Source organism: Grus americana, chromosome 16, assembly GCF_028858705.1.
Source record: "Grus americana isolate bGruAme1 chromosome 16, bGruAme1.mat, whole genome shotgun sequence".
NCBI lineage: Eukaryota > Metazoa > Chordata > Aves > Gruiformes > Gruidae > Grus > Grus americana.
The window spans coordinates 17,953,579-17,972,864 of record NC_072867.1 but is presented as its reverse complement, the minus strand read 5'-3'; the positions used below and the strand labels follow the sequence as shown (position 1 = coordinate 17,972,864).

Below are 19,286 nucleotides of genomic sequence, written 5' to 3'. Positions count from 1 at the left end.
ACCGTCCTTCTGCACCAGCCAGTGGGTTCAGAATTAAGGACAGGACAGGCTAAACGCTCACACGAGCCTCCTATCCGTAAGAAACTATTAAAAATAGAAAAAAAAACTTCCACGTTTTAGATCGCGTTGCCTTAGGGACTGCCTCCTTCAAAGCCTGCCTGTTGGGGGGGGGGGTGGGGGGGCGCGTGTGCGCGCACGCCCGCGCGTGAGGCGTGGAAATCGGTCGCAGAATTCAGTTGCCTAACGAGAGACGGCCCTTCTCCTCGCAAGGCAAACGTTTCAAAACGTCGTACTCTTTTCCGATTTTACCGGCTGGTACTGGGGTTGCCCTACCAGCATGAGTTGGGGACCCGTCCCTCTGGGTCCGTGCGACGCCAAATTAAATATTCTGCAAGTAACCGAGCAGGAGATGGAAAGTAAGCTAAGATGCTCTCTGCCGTACAACGTTTGTTCGCCATCGTCCCCGAGGGAATCGCACAAAGCCCACGCTTGCCGAACCGGTACGTCGGAGGCCCTACGGGAAACGGCGCTGACGTTTCGCCAAGCTCTTCTCCTGTCAAGAAGAGGACCTTTTCTGCGGCATCCCTATTGGCGTTCGGCCTGCTTTCGGCTCATTCTGGCAGGTCAGCTTTCAGAGAAAGCCTGAGATTTCAAACCGCCAAGCGACATTCACCATTCTTGCTCTCTGACTACGGGGAATTTCAGCGAATCGGAACGCTACTTGGAGCCACGTTCCGGGTCTGTTTCGCCGCAAACCAAATATCTAAGCCACGGACCGGGCGCCCGTAGAAAAATTACTTTAAAAGATTAAAGACAAGCACAGTACTCACTTTTCTGAAATTTCTTCCGGTAGCGCCATCAATTTAGCGGCCGAACCCAGCCGTCGAAATTCCGGTGCAACGGAGCGAGCAGGAACGTGTCCGTGCCGCTCTTCCCCGGCCACGGAGCCTTCCGCTCTACCCGTTACTGCGAACGTACGGAGCATCGGCGCAGCAGCACCTGTGGAATAACGCACCGCCCACAGCTATACAGAAGAAGAATCCGAGACGACGGTAGAAGACCCCAGACCAAAAGTCACCGCGGGACTAAGGGACGCGCGGACAGCGCGCGAGGGGCGGGTGTCCGGGACCCAAGCGTGGAACGGCCCCGGGATTTCTTTGTTCGGGGTCCCTCTCTTTGGAGGCGCCCCGCCCGGGCCGATCCCGCTGCTGCACCTTTCAGTTACGTTAATTATTTTACAAAATCCGACACCCGGAGACTGCTGCCGGAAGCCTCGGGTCGAGCCCGGAGGAGGAGGAGGAGGAGGAGGAAGCGCGCCCGAGAAGAAGCGTGTGCGCGACACCGTGAACGGGGTGCGAACGCTGGGGCGGCAGCTGCTCCTCCTCAAACAGAGACAGAGAGAGAAAGAAGAGGGGGAAAGCCACAGGGTACAGAGGGCGGAAGTGGAAAAGAGGGGCCGGGAGCCGGACAGAGAGAGGTGGAGAAAGAGGCCGTCGGAAGGGAAGGGACGGGCTGCGGGGCAGAGGGGGACTTGCCGGCGCCAGGTTCGCGGTTCCACCCGATAATCGTAAAGGTCTCTGCCAACCTCGACGATTCGGTCGCTTTAAAAAACAATCGGGATCTCGAGGCGGACCGAGGGAGAGACGGAGAATATAAAAACGGTCACGGCTAAGAGGGCAGAGAGGGAGGAATCGCGAGACAGGGAGAGGCAAGCCGGGCAGGGGAAAAAGTCCCGACAGGCTTCTGCAGCGACAGGGAGGAATTGAAGATTCGAGAGAGGGAGCTGGACAGAGAGAGAGACGGGGAAAGGTAAGACGGTGGCGAGCTACCGGGCAGAGAAGCAGAGTTTAATGCCGGGGACCGGGAGAGGGACAGAGAGGGAAGGAGAAAGGAACGAAGGGACGGGCTGCGGGGCAGACAGGGAGGAAGGAAGGAAGGAAGAAAGAGGGACAGGGAGCCAGACGAACCGCGACGGGGAAAGCAAAAGGTACCGACGGGCTAGGAGGCAGAGAGGGGAGACTTTAGAAAAACAGGGACGGGGAGCGAGACGGAGCCAGACCGAAAAAAGGAACCATAGCGACGGGTGCCGGGACAGAGAGGCGGGCCTTCAAAACGAGGGGCAGGGAAGAGGCTCAAGAGGGACGGAGAAAGAGAGAGACTCACGACGACTCGCTACGGAGCCGAGAAGGAAGACCTCGAACAACAGGAACGAGGAGCCGCACAGAGAGAGCCGAAATACCGACGGGCTACAGGACCGAGGGGGAGGAATGCAGAAACAGTGGCTGGGGGCCGGACAGAGAGACAGGGAGAGAGAGAAGGAAACAATAGCCACGGGCTACGGGGCAGAGAGAGCGAGGACCTAAAAAAGGTGGGGACAGGCAGCCCGTCAGAGCGAGATGGAAAAAGAACATAGCGGGGAGCAGAAAGCAAACCAAAAAACCCCACAGCGGGGTGGGAAAGCGAGGGGGGCAGAGGAGGGCCCGCGACGCAGAGGAGAGGCGATGGGGCCCCGCGGGCCCAGGACTCACCGCAGCTCTGGCTCTCGGCGCTGCCGGGAGAGCTTGCCAGCGCAGACGCTTCTTTCTCCCGCTCTCCGCCTTTCCTTTGCTGTCACTCCGCTGTCCTCCGCCTAAGAGAATACACGGGTGTCTTACAGCTCCGAGGAGACGAGTCTGCCTAGATGAGTAGCCTGCCTCCCTCCCTGCCTCCCTCGGTACGCGGCCGCACCGTGCTTTGGATTATGCGTGGCGACCCTGCGGTGCCCGTCGGCAGCCTGACCTGCCGCGGAGCGCAACGAGGGATCTTTCCTCACCCGGCGAGGCAGGCGCTCTCTTGCCTGCAGCGGGAGGCAGCTGCCGGCCGGAGAGCCTTCCATCTCTTCTTCTTCTTCTTCTTCTTCACCTTTCTCTGGCCATTCCAGCTTCCCTTAGGGCAGCTCCTGTCCACGGCCGGTAAGCGCTCCGCCGCCTGTCCCTTTTCGCCCCCACGCCACGAGGCGAGCCAGGCCAGGCACAGGCGAGGCGGGTGCAGTCGACGGCATCCCCAAGGGAGGGACGGGCAACCACGTCCTCAGCGCGGCCTGGGAGAGGGAAAGAAAAAGCAGTGGCCGTTACTACCGGAGGTCGGCCCTGGCCGGAGACCCTCCTCCTTCTGCAGGGGCTTCCGGAGACGCCGCTCTTTCCCCGCGCTGCTGCTGCCGCTGCCGCCGCCGCCAGCACCCCTGTTCAGGAAGAAAGCGGCACAGGCGAGGGCCAGCTTGCCGCCTTCACGCCAGGGCTCGGGGGCGGCCTGGGGCTGCCGGACAGGCTTCCGGAGAGTCCGACCGGTAGCGCTCGTCTCGGGACACCGGGCAACGCCTCACCGCGCGCGCGCGCGCTCTCGTAGCACGGCCGCACCGCTGCTCGGGAGCGGCTGGAAGCCTGCAGAAAACCACTCGAAACCGGCAAAAAAACCCCAACCTCGCGCTCCTGCGAGAGCAAGTCGGGCTGTCCGGCAGCCACGTCCGCGAAAACGACGCCTCCCGGCACGCACTGGCAAGCGCCGCGTGGCAGCCATTAGAGTGCCGTAAGACTACACTTCCCGGCGTGCTCCGGGGAGCCAATATGGCCGACCAGCAGCCGCGTGCCCCAAGACTGCAACTCCCGGCGTGCCGCGGGAGGCAGCCTTCCACGCTTCCTGACCCTGCGGGGACACCGTCCCGTGCCCTCACCCCAAAGCCGACTCACCCGAAAGCCCCGCCGAGCCGCGACGGCAGCCCCGAGCTCCGCAGCGCGGCTCCGGGCTGGCGCCCCCCCCCCCCCCCCGCCTCCCCTCAGCCACCTCCGAAAGGCGCGGACGCCCGCCGGCTCCGGGCAGCCCCCGCCGCGCGGCTCCGGATGGTCTCCCCGCCCGGTTCCGACACGGCGCGCACCCCCCCCACCCGCCGCACGGCTCCGGGCAGCCCCCCTCCCCTCTGTGACACGGACCCCGCCGCCCCCCCGCCCCCCCGCCTCTCCTCGGAGGCGGCACCGCTGCCGCCGCCCTCCTCGGGGCTTTCCCCGGGACCCGCCGGTCCGTCCCGCTGCCCCGCTCACCTTCTCCCTCCGTGCAGCCGCAGCCCGGCAACGCCTCCGCTCCTCCCTCGGCTCACAGCAGCCCCTGCACACCGGCTGCCGGCAGCCGGTTCCGGGGAGGGGGCGTGGCGCTGCACTGCGCATGCGCGGCGCAGCCGCTGCAGTACCGAAATTGGGTCGCTGGGCGGCAGCACCGAGCGAGCATGCGCTGTGCGATGCGTGAGGGGCGGGGCTTGGCGTGCGTCGGGGGCGGAGTTTGCGTGAGGGGCGGGGCTTGGCGTGCGTGAGGGGCGGAGTTTGCGTGAGGGGCGGGGCTTGCCGTGCGTGAGGGGCGGAGTTTGCGTGAGGGGCGGAGTTGCGTGAGGGGCGGAGTTTGCGTGAGGGGCGGAGTTTGCGTGAGGGGCGGAGTTTGCGTGAGGGGCGGAGTTTGCGTGAGGGGCGGAGTTTGCGTGAGGGGCGGAGTTTGCGTGGGGGCGGAGTTTGCGTGAGGGGCGGAGTTTGCGTAAGGGGCGGAGTTTGCGTAAGGGGCGGAGTTTGCGTAAGGGGCGGAGCCAAGAAGCATCACTTTTGGATCTCGAGGATGCGAGCAATGTGACCTTGTTGAATACGTTAATACCCCCACACACACCTCCTCCCCTGCCCTCCGTCACGGCCCCTCGCCCCCCCCCCGCAAAGGAAGCGCCAACGCAGCCGGCACGGCAAAAGAGACCGCAAGCGTTTATTCAGTCACACACAGAGCCGGTCCCGGGAGAGACTCCGCACCGGGGCTCGGGGCCCGGCCCTGGGGCACCTCGGCTGTCCTACCCAGAGCCACGCGCGCCAGTCCGGCGTGGAACAGACACACGGTCGGTCCGTCAGGCTGCTGGAGAGCTGGGCTGCTATGTGCAGGCTGCCGCCAAAACCGAGGAGCCAGCTGCAGGACGCTAGAAGAGAGGAGAAAAGGGGCAGCCAGCTGGATGGGGGGGGCGGCGGCGGCGAGCGAGAAAGCACGAGGCAAGGAAAGGGACGGCGAGTGAAGGACGGGGACAGGGAGCCTGACAGAGAGGGAGGAAGAAGCGGCAGGAAGAGAGGCAGCGGGACGGCGACCGACAAACCAGGACGGGGAGCGGGACAGAGAGGCAGAAACGACCCTGGGCGGGCAGCGCCACGGCGAGGGAGGAAAAGAGAATAAGGGCAGGGAGCCGGACCGAGAGGTACGGCGAGGGACAGCGGCACGGGGAGCAGGACAGAGCAACAGAGAATAGAAAAAGGAAGCGGGAGCGTGAGAGAACCGGGCTGGGGAGCAGGGAGAAGGAGAGATAAAAGGAGAGAGCAACAGAGGGAAAGAGGACCGGGGAGCGGGACGCTGGGGCAGAGTGAGAAAAAGAGGGGCAGGGAGCAGGACAGAGGGGCAGAGGCAGGAGGAGGACAGAGGGACAGAGAGACAGAGAGACAAAAGAGGGAGACGAGGACTGGGCAGAGGGGAGAGAAAGACGGGGGCAAGGAGCAGAGACACAAAGGTGCCAGGAAAAGGACGGTCAGATGGAGCGAGAAACAGGGTCGGGGAGCAGGACAAAAGGACAAAGAAAAAGGCGAGGAAGAAGGAAGGAAGGATAAAGGTGGGACAGGGAACGGGACATACGCAGTGAAACAAAGCAGAACAGAGAAGAGAGGACAGGGATTGAGGAACAGAGAGAGAGAGACGCAGGCTGGTACACAGAGACGGCGAAGGTAAGCAAAACCAGCGACAGGCAGGAGGACCTGGTTCTGACAACCCATCGCTCCCGGTGTCGCTTCCACGGCCTCAAAAAATGCGACGTGCCGCAAGACAAGAGAATGGGAGAGTGAAAGCAAAGGCACGGGAAACTTAACGCTCTTAGTAATTTCACTGAGCATCACAGCTTACAGTTACTCAATGTCTTCCGGTGTCACAGGGTGAGGTACAACTGATTTCGTCTCCATATCTCTGGACAGAGCTTTTCTCATATCTGTGGGGGGGGGGGAAGAAAAAAAAAAAAAGATATTCTAAGACGACAGTCCTTGCACAAAGCCACGTTCAGCGAATTCTCTAGTACAATAAGGTCGTTTCTAACCCAGAAGATTTCACAGAATCATAGAGTATCTCAAGTTGGAAGGGACCCATACGGATCGCCGAGACCAAGCCCCCGCTCCACGCGGGACTACCTAAAACTAAACCGTGCGACTAAGAGCATCGTTCAGACGCTCCTTGAACTCCTGACAGGCTCGGTGGCTGCGACCGCTTCCCTGGGGAGCCTGTTCCGTGACTGACCGACCGCCCTCTCAGTGAAAAGCCTTTTCCCAACGTCCGGTCTGAACTTGCCCTGACACAGCTTCGTCCCGTTTCCTCGGGTCCTAGTGCCGGTCACCGGAGAGAGCGGAGGTCAGCGCCTCCCCCTCCGCCGTCCCCCTCGAGGAAGGTGTAGACTGCGATGAGGTCACCCCTCGGCCTTCCCTTCTCCAAGCTGAACAAACCAAGTGACCTCAGCCGCTCCCCCTAAGTCTCGCCTCGGAGACCTCTCGCCATCTCGGTCGCCCTCCTCCGCGCACGCTCCGAGAGCGTTGTTCGGCGGCACCGCTCTCGACTGGAACCTAACGCTGCACGTAACTCAACTGAGCGGAAAGGAAATGACGGGCTAAAGGGACAAATACACGATTTAAGGCAGCCGCAACGATGGCAGATGTCTGTCCGTAGCCCTTCTATTTATTTCACAGCGCTCCTGCGTATCAAACGAACGGTACCAGAGCAGAAAAGGTATACGGCGTGGCCACGTTACCCCTCGGGGAGGACGGCGAAAGGAGAGAAGATCTAGAAAGAGGAAGCAGCTGGTACTTCGCTTTTGGTAACAGAATTAACATCAACACGTTCCTTCCCTTTGAAATTGAAAACGCCACCCAATTCTCTGCCACTGTTGACCACCGACACTTGTAAATTTCTAGTGAAACAGCTGAGGAAAACAAAGTTTCAGGTCCCTGGCTAGGGGAAGAAACCAGGCAAGCGCCGCCGTTCCTTCCCCCCGACAACACTAGCAAAAAAAAACAGCCGCTGGGGGCGAGCGTTCCTCCGAAAGAAAAATCAGGGGAGAAACCGCATTTTTATTTTCAGCTTACCTACAGGATAAATGTCTTTGTAGTTGCTACAAAACGTGTAAACTGCACAAAGATTAAGTTTTGTAACCGATCTAAGGTTCAGTACGAAAAACTACCTAAAGGAGTACGCAAAGTCCCACTCATCAACAATTATCTGACCCTGTTTCATATTAAAAAAAAAAAAAAAAAAAAAAAAGTAACGCTAATCACACAGACAAGCCCAGGAACCCTCAACATGAGAATCTTTCCGTTCAGCCGGAGGCAGAACGAGTACTTACCACGGGCATCCTCATCTGGCTCTCCGCTGCTAGCAGAGCGGCACGCCAACGCTGTCCGGTACACGCCGTAGTACGCCTAGTTGCTTCTACGTATTTACCGCCGCCTGATTTGATACTCTCACAAAGAGATCGACGAAAAAGCCACCCTTTCTTTGAAAAAATAAAAACCAAAACCACACAGTTAAGGAACGGTAGGCGAACGTATTTCTAAATCATAACCCACGGCTTGCAGGCAGACCAAGAGCAGCTCTGACGATGCGGTACGCTCATCAAACATCTTTCACGCAGGAATAACAGATGTACTCCTTTACCACGGGACGCAGCCGGCACAGGGACAAATTTCATGCTGTTTTTGTCACACGACCGTCCTTCTGCACCAGCCAGTGGGTTCAGAATTAAGGACAGGACAGGCTAAACGCTCACACGAGCCTCCTATCCGTAAGAAACTATTAAAAATAGAAAAAAAAACTTCCACGTTTTAGATCGCGTTGCCTTAGGGACTGCCTCCTTCAAAGCCTGCCTGTTGGGGGGGGGGGGGGGGGGCGCGTGTGCGCGCACGCACGCGCGTGAGGCGTGGAAATCGGTCGCAGAATTCAGTTGCCTAACGAGAGACGGCCCTTCTCCTCGCAAGGCAAACGTTTCAAAACGTCGTACTCTTTTCCGATTTTACCGGCTGGTACTGGGGTTGCCCTACCAGCATGAGTTGGGGACCCGTCCCTCTGGGTCCGTGCGACGCCAAATTAAATATTCTGCAAGTAACCGAGCAGGAGATGGAAAGTAAGCTAAGATGCTCTCTGCCGTACAACGTTTGTTCGCCATCGTCCCCGAGGGAATCGCACAAAGCCCACGCTTGCCGAACCGGTACGTCGGAGGCCCTACGGGAAACGGCGCTGACGTTTCGCCAAGCTCTTCTCCTGTCAAGAAGAGGACCTTTTCTGCGGCATCCCTATTGGCGTTCGGCCTGCTTTCGGCTCATTCTGGCAGGTCAGCTTTCAGAGAAAGCCTGAGATTTCAAACCGCCAAGCGACATTCACCATTCTTGCTCTCTGACTACGGGGAATTTCAGCGAATCGGAACGCTACTTGGAGCCACGTTCCGGGTCTGTTTCGCCGCAAACCAAATATCTAAGCCACGGACCGGGCGCCCGTAGAAAAATTACTTTAAAAGATTAAAGACAAGCACAGTACTCACTTTTCTGAAATTTCTTCCGGTAGCGCCATCAATTTAGCGGCCGAACCCAGCCGTCGAAATTCCGGTGCAACGGAGCGAGCAGGAACGTGTCCGTGCCGCTCTTCCCCGGCCACGGAGCCTTCCGCTCTACCCGTTACTGCGAACGTACGGAGCATCGGCGCAGCAGCACCTGTGGAATAACGCACCGCCCACAGCTATACAGAAGAAGAATCCGAGACGACGGTAGAAGACCCCAGACCAAAAGTCACCGCGGGACTAAGGGACGCGCGGACAGCGCGCGAGGGGCGGGTGTCCGGGACCCAAGCGTGGAACGGCCCCGGGATTTCTTTGTTCGGGGTCCCTCTCTTTGGAGGCGCCCCGCCCGGGCCGATCCCGCTGCTGCACCTTTCAGTTACGTTAATTATTTTACAAAATCCGACACCCGGAGACTGCTGCCGGAAGCCTCGGGTCGAGCCCGGAGGAGGAGGAGGAGGAGGAGGAAGCGCGCCCGAGAAGAAGCGTGCGCGCGACACCGTGAACGGGGTGCGAACGCTGGGGCGGCAGCTGCTCCTCCTCAAACAGAGACAGAGAGAGAAAGAAGAGGGGGAAAGCCACAGGGTACAGAGGGCGGAAGTGGAAAAGAGGGGCTGGGAGCCGGACAGAGAGAGGTGGAGAAAGAGGCCGTCGGAAGGGAAGGGACGGGCTGCGGGGCAGAGGGGGACTTGCCGGCGCCAGGTTCGCGGTTCCACCCGATAATCGTAAAGGTCTCTGCCAACCTCGACGATTCTGTCGCTTTAAAAAACAATCGGGATCTCGAGGCGGACCGAGGGAGAGACGGAGAATATAAAAACGGTCACGGCTAAGAGGGCAGAGAGGGAGGAATCGCGAGACAGGGAGAGGCAAGCCGGGCAGGGGAAAAAGTCCCGACAGGCTTCTGCAGCGACAGGGAGGAATTGAAGATTCGAGAGAGGGAGCTGGACAGAGAGAGAGACGGGGAAAGGTAAGACGGTGGCGAGCTACCGGGCAGAGAAGCAGAGTTTAATGCCGGGGACCGGGAGAGGGACAGAGAGGGAAGGAGAAAGGAACGAAGGGACGGGCTGCGGGGCAGACAGGGAGGAAGGAAGGAAGGAAGAAAGAGGGACAGGGAGCCAGACGAACCGCGACGGGGAAAGCAAAAGGTACCGACGGGCTAGGAGGCAGAGAGGGGAGACTTTAGAAAAACAGGGACGGGGAGCGAGACGGAGCCAGACCGAAAAAAGGAACCATAGCGACGGGTGCCGGGACAGAGAGGCGGGCCTTCAAAACGAGGGGCAGGGAAGAGGCTCAAGAGGGACGGAGAAAGAGAGAGACTCACGACGACTCGCTACGGAGCCGAGAAGGAAGACCTCGAACAACAGGAACGAGGAGCCGCACAGAGAGAGCCGAAATACCGACGGGCTACAGGACCGAGGGGGAGGAATGCAGAAACAGTGGCTGGGGGCCGGACAGAGAGACAGGGAGAGAGAGAAGGAAACAATAGCCACGGGCTACGGGGCAGAGAGAGCGAGGACCTAAAAAAGGTGGGGACAGGCAGCCCGTCAGAGCGAGATGGAAAAAGAACATAGCGGGGAGCAGAAAGCAAACCAAAAAACCCCACAGCGGGGTGGGAAAGCGAGGGGGGCAGAGGAGGGCCCGCGACGCAGAGGAGAGGCGATGGGGCCCCGCGGGCCCAGGACTCACCGCAGCTCTGGCTCTCGGCGCTGCCGGGAGAGCTTGCCAGCGCAGACGCTTCTTTCTCCCGCTCTCCGCCTTTCCTTTGCTGTCACTCCGCTGTCCTCCGCCTAAGAGAATACACGGGTGTCTTACAGCTCCGAGGAGACGAGTCTGCCTAGATGAGTAGCCTGCCTCCCTCCCTGCCTCCCTCGGTACGCGGCCGCACCGTGCTTTGGATTACGCGTGGCGACCCTGCGGTGCCCGTCGGCAGCCTGACCTGCCGCGGAGCGCAACGAGGGATCTTTCCTCACCCGGCGAGGCAGGCGCTCTCTTGCCTGCAGCGGGAGGCAGCTGCCGGCCGGAGAGCCTTCCATCTCTTCTTCTTCTTCTTCTTCTTCACCTTTCTCTGGCCATTCCAGCTTCCCTTAGGGCAGCTCCTGTCCACGGCCGGTAAGCGCTCCGCCGCCTGTCCCTTTTCGCCCCCACGCCACGAGGCGAGCCAGGCCAGGCACAGGCGAGGCAGGTGCAGTCGACGGCATCCCCAAGGGAGGGACGGGCAACCACGTCCTCAGCGCGGCCTGGGAGAGGGAAAGAAAAAGCAGTGGCCGTTACTACCGGAGGTCGGCCCTGGCCGGAGACCCTCCTCCTTCTGCAGGGGCTTCCGGAGACGCCGCTCTTTCCCCGCGCTGCTGCTGCCGCTGCCGCCGCCGCCAGCACCCCTGTTCAGGAAGAAAGCGGCACAGGCGAGGGCCAGCTTGCCGCCTTCACGCCAGGGCTCGGGGGCGGCCTGGGGCTGCCGGACAGGCTTCCGGAGAGTCCGACCGGTAGCGCTCGTCTCGGGACACCGGGCAACGCCTCACCGCGCGCGCGCACGCTCTCGTAGCACGGCCGCACCGCTGCTCGGGAGCGGCTGGAAGCCTGCAGAAAACCACTCGAAACCGGCAAAAAAACCCCAACCTCGCGCTCCTGCGAGAGCAAGTCGGGCTGTCCGGCAGCCACGTCCGCGAAAACGACGCCTCCCGGCACGCACTGGCAAGCGCCGCGTGGCAGCCATTAGAGTGCCGTAAGACTACACTTCCCGGCGTGCTCCGGGGAGCCAATATGGCCGACCAGCAGCCGCGTGCCCCAAGACTGCAACTCCCGGCGTGCCGCGGGAGGCAGCCTTCCACGCTTCCTGACCCTGCGGGGACACCGTCCCGTGCCCTCACCCCAAAGCCGACTCACCCGAAAGCCCCGCCGAGCCGCGACGGCAGCCCCGAGCTCCGCAGCGCGGCTCCGGGCTGGCGCCCCCCCCCCCCCCGCCTCCCCTCAGCCACCTCCGAAAGGCGCGGACGCCCGCCGGCTCCGGGCAGCCCCCGCCGCGCGGCTCCGGATGGTCTCCCCGCCCGGTTCCGACACGGCGCGCACCCCCCCCCACCCGCCGCACGGCTCCGGGCAGCCCCCCTCCCCTCTGTGGCACGGACCCCGCCGCCCCCCCGCCCCCCCGCCTCTCCTCGGAGGCGGCACCGCTGCCGCCGCCCTCCTCGGGGCTTTCCCCGGGACCCGCCGGTCCGTCCCGCTGCCCCGCTCACCTTCTCCCTCCGTGCAGCCGCAGCCCGGCAACGCCTCCGCTCCTCCCTCGGCTCACAACAGCCCCTGCACACCGGCTGCCGGCAGCCGGTTCCGGGGAGGGGGCGTGGCGCTGCACTGCGCATGCGCGGCGCAGCCGCTGCAGTACCGAAATTGGGTCGCTGGGCGGCAGCACCGAGCGAGCATGCGCTGTGCGATGCGTGAGGGGCGGGGCTTGGCGTGCGTCGGGGCGGAGTTTGCGTGAGGGGCGGGGCTTGGCGTGCGTGAGGGGCGGAGTTTGCGTGAGGGGCGGGGCTTGGCGTGCGTGAGGGGCGGAGTTTGCGTGAGGGGCGGAGTTTGCGTGAGGGGCGGAGTTTGCGTGAGGGGCGGAGTTTGCGTGAGGGGCGGAGTTTGCGTGAGGGGCGGAGTTTGCGTGAGGGGCGGAGTTTGCGTGAGGGGCGGAGTTTGCGTGAGGGGCGGAGTTTGCGTGAGGGGCGGAGTTTGCGTGAGGGGCGGAGTTTGCGTGAGGGGCGGAGTTTGCGTGAGGGGCGGAGTTTGCGTGAGGGGCGGAGTTTGCGTGAGGGGCGGAGTTTGCGTGAGGGGCGGAGTTTGCGTAAGGGGCGGAGTTTGCGTAAGGGGCGGAGTTTGCGTAAGGGGCGGAGTTTGCGTAAGGGGCGGAGTTTGCGTAAGGGGCGGAGTTTGCGTAAGGGGCGGAGTTTGCGTAAGGGGCGGAGTTTGCGTAAGGGGCGGAGTTTGCGTAAGGGGCGGAGTTTGCGTAAGGGGCGGAGTTTGCGTAAGGGGCGGAGTTTGCGTAAGGGGCGGAGTTTGCGTAAGGGGCGGAGTTTGCGTAAGGGGCGGAGTTTGCGTAAGGGGCGGAGTTTGCGTAAGGGGCGGAGTTTGCGTAAGGGGCGGAGTTTGCGTAAGGGGCGGAGTTTGCGTAAGGGGCGGAGTTTGCGTAAGGGGCGGAGTTTGCGTAAGGGGCGGAGTTTGCGTAAGGGGCGGAGTTTGCGTAAGGGGCGGAGTTTGCGTAAGGGGCGGAGTTTGCGTAAGGGGCGGAGTTTGCGTAAGGGGCGGAGTTTGCGTAAGGGGCGGAGTTTGCGTAAGGGGCGGAGTTTGCGTAAGGGGCGGAGTTTGCGTAAGGGGCGGAGCCAAGAAGCATCACTTTTGGATCCCGAGGATGCGAGCAATGTGACCTTGTTGAATACGTTAATACCCCCACACACACCTCCTCCCCTGCCCTCCGTCACGGCCCCTCGCCCCCCCCCGCAAAGGAAGCGCCAACGCAGCCGGCACGGCAAAAGAGACCGCAAGCGTTTATTCAGTCACACACAGAGCCGGTCCCGGGAGAGACTCCGCACCGGGGCTCGGGGCCCGGCCCTGGGGCACCTCGGCTGTCCTACCCAGAGCCACGCGCGCCAGTCCGGCGTGGAACAGACACACGGTCGGTCCGTCAGGCTGCTGGAGAGCTGGGCTGCTATGTGCAGGCTGCCGCCAAAACCGAGGAGCCAGCTGCAGGACGCTAGAAGAGAGGAGAAAAGGGGCAGCCAGCTGGATGGGGGGGGCGGCGGCGGCGAGCGAGAAAGCACGAGGCAAGGAAAGGGACGGCGAGTGAAGGACGGGGACAGGGAGCCTGACAGAGAGGGAGGAAGAAGCGGCAGGAAGAGAGGCAGCGGGACGGCGACCGACAAACCAGGACGGGGAGCGGGACAGAGAGGCAGAAACGACCCTGGGCGGGCAGCGCCACGGCGAGGGAGGAAAAGAGAATAAGGGCAGGGAGCCGGACCGAGAGGTACGGCGAGGGACAGCGGCACGGGGAGCAGGACAGAGCAACAGAGAATAGAAAAAGGAAGCGGGAGCGTGAGAGAACCGGGCTGGGGAGCAGGGAGAAGGAGAGATAAAAGGAGAGAGCAACAGAGGGAAAGAGGACCGGGGAGCGGGACGCTGGGGCAGAGTGAGAAAAAGAGGGGCAGGGAGCAGGACAGAGGGGCAGAGGCAGGAGGAGGACAGAGGGACAGAGAGACAGAGAGACAAAAGAGGGAGACGAGGACTGGGCAGAGGGGAGAGAAAGACGGGGGCAAGGAGCAGAGACACAAAGGTGCCAGGAAAAGGACGGTCAGATGGAGCGAGAAACAGGGTCGGGGAGCAGGACAAAAGGACAAAGAAAAAGGCGAGGAAGAAGGAAGGAAGGATAAAGGTGGGACAGGGAACGGGACATACGCAGTGAAACAAAGCAGAACAGAGAAGAGAGGACAGGGATTGAGGAACAGAGAGAGAGAGACGCAGGCTGGTACACAGAGACGGCGAAGGTAAGCAAAACCAGCGACAGGCAGGAGGACCTGGTTCTGACAACCCATCGCTCCCGGTGTCGCTTCCACGGCCTCAAAAAATGCGACGTGCCGCAAGACAAGAGAATGGGAGAGTGAAAGCAAAGGCACGGGAAACTTAACGCTCTTAGTAATTTCACTGAGCATCACAGCTTACAGTTACTCAATGTCTTCCGGTGTCACAGGGTGAGGTACAACTGATTTCGTCTCCATATCTCTGGACAGAGCTTTTCTCATATCTGTGGGGGGGGGGGGAAGAAAAAAAAAAAGATATTCTAAGACGACAGTCCTTGCACAAAGCCACGTTCAGCGAATTCTCTAGTACAATAAGGTCGTTTCTAACCCAGAAGATTTCACAGAATCATAGAGTATCTCAAGTTGGAAGGGACCCATACGGATCGCCGAGACCAAGCCCCCGCTCCACGCGGGACTACCTAAAACTAAACCGTGCGACTAAGAGCATCGTTCAGACGCTCCTTGAACTCCTGACAGGCTCGGTGGCTGCGACCGCTTCCCTGGGGAGCCTGTTCCGTGACTGACCGACCGCCCTCTCAGTGAAAAGCCTTTTCCCAACGTCCGGTCTGAACTTGCCCTGACGCAGCTTCGTCCCGTTTCCTCGGGTCCTAGTGCCGGTCACCGGAGAGAGCGGAGGTCAGCGCCTCCCCCTCCGCCGTCCCCCTCGAGGAAGGTGTAGACTGCGATGAGGTCACCCCTCGGCCTTCCCTTCTCCAAGCTGAACAAACCAAGTGACCTCAGCCGCTCCCCCTAAGTCTCGCCTCGGAGACCTCTCGCCATCTCGGTCGCCCTCCTCCGCGCACGCTCCGAGAGCGTTGTTCGGCGGCACCGCTCTCGACTGGAACCTAACGCTGCACGTAACTCAACTGAGCGGAAAGGAAATGACCGGCTGAAGGGACAAATACACGATTTAAGGCAGCCGCAACGATGGCAGATGTCTGTCCGTAGCCCTTCTATTTATTTCACAGCGCTCCTGCGTATCAAACGAACGGTACCAGAGCAGAAAAGGTATACGGCGTGGCCACGTTACCCCTCGGGGAGGACGGCGAAAGGAGAGAAGATCTAGAAAGAGGAAGCAGCTGGTACTTCGCTTTTGGTAACAGAATTAACATCAACACGTTCCTTCCCTTTGAAATTGAAAACGCCACCCAATTCTCTGCCACTGTTGACCACCGACACTTGTAAATTTCTAGTGAAACAGCTGAGGAAAACAAAGTTTCAGGTCCCTGGCTAGGGGAAGAAACCAGGCAAGCGCCGCCGTTCCTTCCCCCCGACAACACTAGCAAAAAAAAACAGCCGCTGGGGGCGAGCGTTCCTCCGAAAGAAAAATCAGGGGAGAAACCGCATTTTTATTTTCAGCTTACCTACAGGATAAATGTCTTTGTAGTTGCTACAAAACGTGTAAACTGCACAAAGATTAAGTTTTGTAACCGATCTAAGGTTCAGTACGAAAAACTACCTAAAGGAGTACGCAAAGTCCCACTCATCAACAATTATCTGACCCTGTTTCATATTAAAAAAAAAAAAAAAAAAAAGTAACGCTAATCACACAGACAAGCCCAGGAACCCTCAACATGAGAATCTTTCCGTTCAGCCGGAGGCAGAACGAGTACTTACCACGGGCATCCTCATCTGGCTCTCCACTGCTAGCAGAGCGGCACGCCAACGCTGTCCGGTACACGCCGTAGTACGCCTAGTTGCTTCTACGTATTTACCACCGCCTGATTTGATACTCTCACAAAGAGATCGACGAAAAAGCCACCCTTTCTTTGAAAAAATAAAAACCAAAACCACACAGTTAAGGAACGGTAGGCGAACGTATTTCTAAATCATAACCCACGGCTTGCAGGCAGACCAAGAGCAGCTCTGACGATGCGGTACGCTCATCAAACATCTTTCACGCAGGAATAACAGATGTACTCCTTTACCACGGGACGCAGCCGGCACAGGGACAAATTTCATGCTGTTTTTGTCACACGACCGTCCTTCTGCACCAGCCAGTGGGTTCAGAATTAAGGACAGGACAGGCTAAACGCTCACACGAGCCTCCTATCCGTAAGAAACTATTAAAAATAGAAAAAAAAACTTCCACGTTTTAGATCGCGTTGCCTTAGGGACTGCCTCCTTCAAAGCCTGCCTGTTGGGGGGGGGGGGGGGGGGGCGCGTGTGCGCGCACGCACGCGCGTGAGGCGTGGAAATCGGTCGCAGAATTCAGTTGCCTAACGAGAGACGGCCCTTCTCCTCGCAAGGCAAACGTTTCAAAACGTCGTACTCTTTTCCGATTTTACCGGCTGGTACTGGGGTTGCCCTACCAGCATGAGTTGGGGACCCGTCCCTCTGGGTCCGTGCGACGCCAAATTAAATATTCTGCAAGTAACCGAGCAGGAGATGGAAAGTAAGCTAAGATGCTCTCTGCCGTACAACGTTTGTTCGCCATCGTCCCCGAGGGAATCGCACAAAGCCCACGCTTGCCGAACCGGTACGTCGGAGGCCCTACGGGAAACGGCGCTGACGTTTCGCCAAGCTCTTCTCCTGTCAAGAAGAGGACCTTTTCTGCGGCATCCCTATTGGCGTTCGGCCTGCTTTCGGCTCATTCTGGCAGGTCAGCTTTCAGAGAAAGCCTGAGATTTCAAACCGCCAAGCGACATTCACCATTCTTGCTCTCTGACTACGGGGAATTTCAGCGAATCGGAACGCTACTTGGAGCCACGTTCCGGGTCTGTTTCGCCGCAAACCAAATATCTAAGCCACGGACCGGGCGCCCGTAGAAAAATTACTTTAAAAGATTAAAGACAAGCACAGTACTCACTTTTCTGAAATTTCTTCCGGTAGCGCCATCAATTTAGCGGCCGAACCCAGCCGTCGAAATTCCGGTGCAACGGAGCGAGCAGGAACGTGTCCGTGCCGCTCTTCCCCGGCCACGGAGCCTTCCGCTCTACCCGTTACTGCGAACGTACGGAGCATCGGCGCAGCAGCACCTGTGGAATAACGCACCGCCCACAGCTATACAGAAGAAGAATCCGAGACGACGGTAGAAGACCCCAGACCAAAAGTCACCGCGGGACTAAGGGACGCGCGGACAGCGCGTGAGGGGCGGGTGTCCGGGACCCAAGCGTGGAACGGCCCCGGGATTTCTTTGTTCGGGGTCCCTCTCTTTGGAGGCGCCCCGCCCGGGCCGATCCCGCTGCTGCACCTTTCAGTTACGTTAATTATTTTACAAAATCCGACACCCGGAGACTGCTGCCGGAAGCCTCGGGTCGAGCCCGGAGGAGGAGGAGGAGGAAGCGCGCCCGAGAAGAAGCGTGCGCGTGACACCGTGAACGGGGTGCGAACGCTGGGGCGGCAGCTGCTCCTCCTCAAACAGAGACAGAGAGAGAAAGAAGAGGGGGAAAGCCACAGGGTACAGAGGGCGGAAGTGGAAAAGAGGGGCCGGGAGCCGGACAGAGAGAGGTGGAGAAAGAGGCCGTTGGAAGGGAAGGGACGGGCTGCGGGGCAGAGGGGGACTTGCCGGCGCCAGGTTCGCGGTTCCACCCGATAATCGTAAAGGTCTCTGCCAACCTCGACGATTCGGTCGCTTTAAAAAACAATCGGGATCTCGAGGCGGACCGAGGGAGAGACGGAGAATATAAAAACGGTCGCGGCTAAGAGGGCAGAGAGGGAGGAATCGCGAGACAGGGAGAGGCAAGCCGGGCAGGGGAAAAAGTCCCGACAGGCTTCTGCAGCGACAGGGAGGAATTGAAGATTCGAGAGAGGGAGCTGGACAGAGAGAGAGACGGGGAAAGGTAAGACGGTGGCGAGCTACCGGGCAGAGAAGCAGAGTTTAATGCCGGGGACCGGGAGAGGGACAGAGAGGGAAGGAGAAAGGAACGAAGGGACGGGCTGCGGGGCAGACAGGGAGGAAGGAAGGAAGGAAGAAAGAGGGACAGGGAGCCAGACGAACCGCGACGGGGAAAGCAAAAGGTACCGACGGGCTAGGAGGCAGAGAGGGGAGACTTTAGAAAAACAGGGACGGGGAGCGAGACGGAGCCAGACCGAAAAAAGGAACCATAGCGACGGGTGCCGGGACAGAGAGGCGGGCCTTCAAAACAAGGGGCAGGGAAGAGGCTCAAGAGGGACGGAGAAAGAGAGAGACTCACGACGACTCGCTACGGAGCCGAGAAGGAAGACCTCGAACAACAGGAACGAGGAGCCGCACAGAGAGAGCCGAAATACCGACGGGCTACAGGACCGAGGGGGAGGAATGCAGAAACAGTGGCTGGGGGCCGGACAGAGAGACAGGGAGAGAGAGAAGGAAACAATAGCCACGGGCTACGGGGCAGAGAGAGCGAGGACCTAAAAAAGGTGGGGACAGGCAGCCCGTCAGAGCGAGATGGAAAAAGAACATAGCGGGGAGCAGAAAGCAAACCAAAAAACCCCACAGCGGGGTGGGAAAGCGAGGGGGGCAGAGGAGGGCCCGCGACGCAGAGGAGAGGCGATGGGGCCCCGCGGGCCCAGGACTCACCGCAGCTCTGGCTCTCGGCGCTGCCGGGAGAGCTTGCCAGCGCAGACGCTTCTTTCTCCCGCTCTCCGCCTTTCCTTTGCTGTCACTCCGGTCGCTCGGCTGTCCTCCGCCTAAGAGAATACACGGGTGTCTTACAGCTCCGAGGAGACGAGTCTGCCTAGATGAGTAGCCTGCCTCCCTCCCTGCCTCCCTCGGTACGCGGCCGCACCGTGCTTTGGATTATGCGTGGCGACCCTGCGGTGCCCGTCGGCAGCCTGACCTGCCGCGGAGCGCAACGAGGGATCTTTCCTCACCCGGCGAGGCAGGCGCTCTCTTGCCTGCAGCGGGAGGCAGCTGCCGGCCGGAGAGCCTTCCATCTCTTCTTCTTCTTCTTCACCTTTCTCTGGCCATTCCAGCTTCCCTTAGGGCAGCTCCTGTCCACGGCCGGTAAGCGCTCCGCCGCCTGTCCCTTTTCGCCCCCACGCCACGAGGCGAGCCAGGCCAGGCACAGGCGAGGCGGGTGCAGTCGACGGCATCCCCAAGGGAGGGACGGGCAACCACGTCCTCAGCGCGGCCTGGGAGAGGGAAAGAAAAAGCAGTGGCCGTTACTACCGGAGGTCGGCCCTGGCCGGAGACCCTC

General features: G+C 60.3%; 1 long non-coding RNA gene across 2 annotated transcripts; it reads right to left on the bottom strand.

The window, feature by feature from the left end:
- Nucleotides 1-13,328: 13,328 nt before the first annotated feature.
- On the bottom strand, nucleotides 13,329-18,767 carry LOC129213756 (uncharacterized). 2 transcript variants are annotated; one of them, XR_008579525.1, is made up of 5 exons: nucleotides 18,668-18,767; nucleotides 16,976-17,144; nucleotides 15,784-15,933; nucleotides 14,309-14,390; nucleotides 13,329-13,346 (listed from the first exon to the last, which is right to left on the bottom strand). It is a non-coding gene; the product is annotated as an uncharacterized LOC129213756 (long non-coding RNA). The 2 variants fall into 2 exon arrangements; XR_008579524.1 differs by lacking the exon at nucleotides 18,668-18,767 and having other exon boundaries at nucleotides 16,976-17,264.
- Between the last annotated feature and the right edge of the window lie 519 nt (nucleotides 18,768-19,286).